The following is a 4,980-nucleotide window of genomic DNA, read 5'->3' as shown; positions in this document are numbered from 1 at the left end:
ATTCAAGTTATGATTTATTAATGAACTTAATGCTTCTAGGCAGAATTTTCCCCTAGATTGATTTATTTCAATTATCACTATCGGAAGAAGGATCTTTGATATGAAAAGGTTAATAAAACACATGAGAATAATAACTTGATGCGGAAGCTATACGGTTTGACTCATGGGGGGTTTTCATAAGTTAATGACCTTAGGTTATGAATTCACCAAACAAACCATAAAACTTAATGATTTAATTCATGTTTGATTGCGCTATTGAAAGATACGTGATTAGACCGGGTTAAAATAGCTAACAATACATCGGGAGAGCTTGTTAGTGATTTTTGGGTTGTTTCCCCTACTTGAATAATTAAATTGATCAATGAACTAATGAAATAAATTGGATAGAGTTAAGTGATATCAAAACCCCTAGTAGTTTTACTTCCTTGATTTCTTTAATCAATAATTGCTTGCTTAACTTCTTATTTTTACTTGTTAAATTTAATTTCTATAAACAATTTCCTCATTTGTCGTTTAAATAATAACAAGATAACATAATTTTGGTACTTGGTATACGATCCCTATGGATACGATACTCTACTCACTCTATATTACTTGTAGCGATTTCGTACACTTGCGAAAATAAGCTGTCAATTGTGGGTCCCACTTGAGTGGGCACCGCACAACAGTCTGCAAGGTAAATACAGAATGAAAGATTACCATGAAAGCCAAAGTTAACACATAATCACAATAATAACGATCTATGCCGTCATTGAATAGCATAAATAAAAGTAGGATATTGTGACATGCTACTTGATGGAAAAATTTTGCAAGAACTAGGAAAAAAGAAATAAGAAGATATGTAAAAAGAAGTTTAAATTTGTTAATCAATATATACTTTTGGATTTGGGCAGTTTTGGCCCCAAATCTGTAAACCGAACTAAAAGATCGATTTTCAAATTTCACAAAGTCAAACAAAATCATCAATTTTTAAAACTGTGGTTTTGGCTCAGTTTTCGTCTGTTTGGATTGGTTTTGGGAATTTGATAAAGAACCTTAATCTATTTCCATTTATCTACATCACTTGCCCATTTTACTTAATTATCCAACATGGAATTTTCCTAAGGGTGTTATGTTCACCCCATTATGGGACTCATTGCCCTCGTTGAGATTTGCACCACCTTTAAACAAAAGAACAAAAATCGACTGTAATACCAAATGTAAGTACCCAAACTCAGTATGATATTGTCTGCTTGGGATTATCCATCCAGGCCAAGCCCTGCTTTAAGATAGCCTTTAGAGTAGACTACCCATTAGCCTACTGATCGTCATCTACCTAGTTAATATAATCATGTGGTTTGCCCTTTGGGTAATACGTGTTGATATGAAAATAAAAGGAGTTAAGATCTCCCCAGAGAATCCATATGTACTGAAATAGTATCCAATGAATTGGAATTAAATTCAGGCTAGGATAAATGGTAAGTGAAGTTAGATTCTAATCAACTTTAGAAACCTTCGATCTAGGTCAGAAGTCTATGGACTCCTATCTAACGATAATGCCAGATATATAAGAGTTTCAAGTTTTAAGTTTCCTGAAAAGACCATGCGAAGCTTCCATGCCAGGATTTCTATATTCCAGCAGTTCGCGTTGAAGTCGTTGAACTTAAATACTCGCCCAGTATTTGAGCTACATTTTCTTTACGAAGAATTCATAATAGCATTAAGATTACAGTTGAGCAATGAAGGGCCCCATATTTTTTGTTTAATACTCTTTATAACTAACCAGAGAACAACTCTCTTAGAAGGAACTAGATAATCGTAAACCGACATGAAGTGCATCAAAAAACAAAAGGAGTTAGGGATTTGCAAAAGGGCATGAAGTTACTGAGCTTAAGCCCAAAAAGAGTGATTAAAGTAGAATTGCGTTCATAAAAGTTTGTGTAGTTTTTAGCAGTCCAACATGGATTTTTCTCATCTAGCTATTAAAATTGAGCCACAGGATATCAACCATTAGTTTGCACCTTAACCGGTACGACTAAATGACTTGGTCAGGTTTTCCAAACATTGTGATTGAATTTTGTAATGGAGGACCAAATATTGTTCTTATAACAAAAGTAGTATTTTTATTCTATTATTTATGAAGAATTTCAAACTCAATTTTAATTTCACTATTTTTGTCGCGAATAGGTCACATGACGACACCTATTTATTTGAAAACACTTCAAGTATAAGTGAATTATTAATATAATTGAATCAGGGAAAAAATGTTATTATAACAAATATTTAAGATATCATTTATATTGAATATTTAGCTTAAGGGAAATAAGGATGGTGTGGAAATGCTTGGTTAGGATTCATCTTACGAATCTATGTTTAACAAAAAAACATATTATGCTTCAAAATAGAAAAGTCAGAAGAAAAAATAAAAGTTATTCGAAAATATCGGCAATATTTTATAGCATTCAGTTAACTTAGTTATTTTATGTTCTATAAAAGCTTAATCACATCTGTTTAATTTCAAATGAAGGATTGTGTAGTTAGTTCTTTAAATTTGCTTCGCCTTTTGTTCGTATAAGAGAAAAAACAAAAAAAAAAAAAAAGAGAGAAAAAAGAAAAATGTCCATAAAAATAATGGATTCAAAAAAAATTATCTCAGCAATGTCCCTATTGTTACTATTCCTTTCTACAGTTGAAGCACAAGCTGTCTTTGATATAACCAAATATGGTGCTCAAGCTGACGAGAAAACAGATTGTTGCGAAGTATTGAGCAAGCGTTTCATCCTGGGATACAACTGTATTTCCTTAGTATTTGATCCTTAAAAAATCACGCTAATCTTTTTTCCTTTTTTTTTTCAATCCTAGGCTGTAATGTCTGCTTGGAAAGAGGCATGTGCGGCAGGATCAAGCAAAGTTTTGATTCCGAAGGGAACATTCTTGATGGGCATAGTGAAGTTGGAGGGTCCTTGCAAAGGAGCAATGGAAATCGAACTTCAAGGAACCTTGAAGGCTCCGGCAGACCCGAAAGCAATCAAAGGAGAAGGTTGGATCACCATCGATCATGTAGATCAACTCACAATATGCGGAGGAGGTACTTTTGATGGTCAGGGAGAAGCTGCATGGAAGGCAAATGATTGTAAAAATGGCGGAGAAGCACCTCCTATGGTAAATTCCTTTTCGTAATATCTAATACAATTTAACTAACAATTTTAGAAAATCTATGCACCATAACATATTTAACGGAATTTTCGTTGCTTGAAATTTTTATCAGTCGTTAATGCTAAATTGCATCACCAACAGCGTTGTGAAGGACGTGACTTCGCTCAATAGCAAGAATTTTCACGTAAATGTCATTGGATGCGAAAAACTCACATTTGAAAGGTTCAAAATAGACGCACCTGGAACTTCGATCAACACCGATGGAATACACGTAGGACGATCGAAAGAGGTCACTATAATTGACACAAAAATTGGTACGGGTGATGATTGCATCTCTATTGGTGATGGGACAACAGATCTGAAAATCGAAAAAGTAATATGCGGACCTGGCCATGGCATCAGCATAGGAAGTTTAGGGAGGTATAAAAATGAAGAACCTGTTTGTGGAGTCAACGTTAAAAATTGCACAATCGCAGGTACCGATAATGGAGTGAGAATTAAATCTTGGCCTGGAATGGAACCTGGCGAAGCAACTAATATTCATTTTGAGGATATTGTAATGAATGATGTCAAGAATCCTGTCCTTATAGATCAAATGTATTGCCCTTACGATCAGTGCCCGAGCAAGGTACTCTTCAATCTAGGAAAAATAAAACTCATACTATGCAATTATAATGCCATTAAAAGATCACTAAAGTTTGTTTCTTCTTTTTCTTATTGTTTTTCTAGGACGCACCATCAAAAGTAAAAATTAGCGATATTACCTTCAAAAATATAAAAGGCACTACTACAACACCTATTGCTGTTCAACTTTCTTGCAGTAATGGCCTCCCATGTGAAAAAGTAGAACTTGCTGATATCGACCTCTGTATACTCCGGAAGTGAAGGCCCTGCAAAATCTGAATGCACCAATGTTAAGCCAACAATCACAGGAAAGTTGTCCCCGGCTGGATGTTAAGATAAAAAAATCAAAAAAGTCTTGAACCATATCCTTTGAATAACAATAATTAATAGTTTGTTAACAAAAATATGCTTCATGTAGACATGCACCCTTTGTATTCTTGAGTGGCGGATTATAGTTACACTGTATCTGAATATGAATATGCTTTATTTAGGCATGCATCCTTGTAATGCTTATAATTATGCTCGAGTTGCGGATTATGTTAAAGAAAAGGAATGAGATATCAAATTTTCATTTCTATCTTATTCCCATTTTATGGTTAATTTTGTTTTTATATTATCTCGTTTTTATTGTTTATCTTTCTTTGTATTGTCTCCGTTTGCGTCATTTTCATTTTCTCATGTTTTAAAAATATATTAATTAAATTTTTTTGAAACCATATGCTCATTCCGCCCCATAATAGGCCTTATTCGACTTTCACATATACTAAAAAAACATATTTTATATGGTCAAACCATAAAGCAATAAGTTATTTAAAAATCTGTTAGATAAATAAAATATAGTGAAATGTGGGAAATTTTTTCGAAGAGGATTAGCTTGACTTGGGTTCTTATGCTTTAAATATCCATTATAGAATACTATATATATATATATATATATATATATATTATCATTTATCATTTATAATATATTATATATTATATATTATCATTTATAATTTTGGAAATTTTCCTTTTTTTTTTTTACTTTTTGCTAAAGTCTATGAGCATATAATTAATTTTATGAATTTTTGGAAAAAAACTCTTCCAGCGTATTATATGGTTTTGTCACGAACCGAAATTATTGGCTGGACTCATACAAGGGCCCATATAAAGTTAAGGTCACCGAGACCCGTAGTGAGCCTGATACATTAATAGTTATTTGTTAAAGGCCATTGTAAATAT

General features: G+C 32.9%; 1 pseudogene across 1 annotated transcript; it reads left to right on the top strand.

The window, feature by feature from the left end:
* Positions 1–2,498: 2,498 nt before the first annotated feature.
* On the top strand, positions 2,499–4,336 carry LOC149491659 (exopolygalacturonase-like; annotated as a pseudogene). The gene is made up of 4 exons (XR_016319343.1): positions 2,499–2,739; positions 2,842–3,141; positions 3,248–3,763; positions 3,865–4,336. The product of XR_016319343.1 is annotated as an exopolygalacturonase-like (transcript).
* Positions 4,337–4,980: the final 644 nt, after the last annotated feature.

This window comes from Jatropha curcas, unplaced genomic scaffold (genome assembly GCF_041381405.1).
Source record: "Jatropha curcas cultivar XTBG-Jc1 unplaced genomic scaffold, XTBG_Jcur_1.0 HiC_scaffold_976_pilon, whole genome shotgun sequence".
NCBI lineage: Eukaryota > Viridiplantae > Streptophyta > Magnoliopsida > Malpighiales > Euphorbiaceae > Jatropha > Jatropha curcas.
Note: the sequence above shows the minus strand (reverse complement) of the source record. Positions and strands in the feature narration are given on the sequence as shown.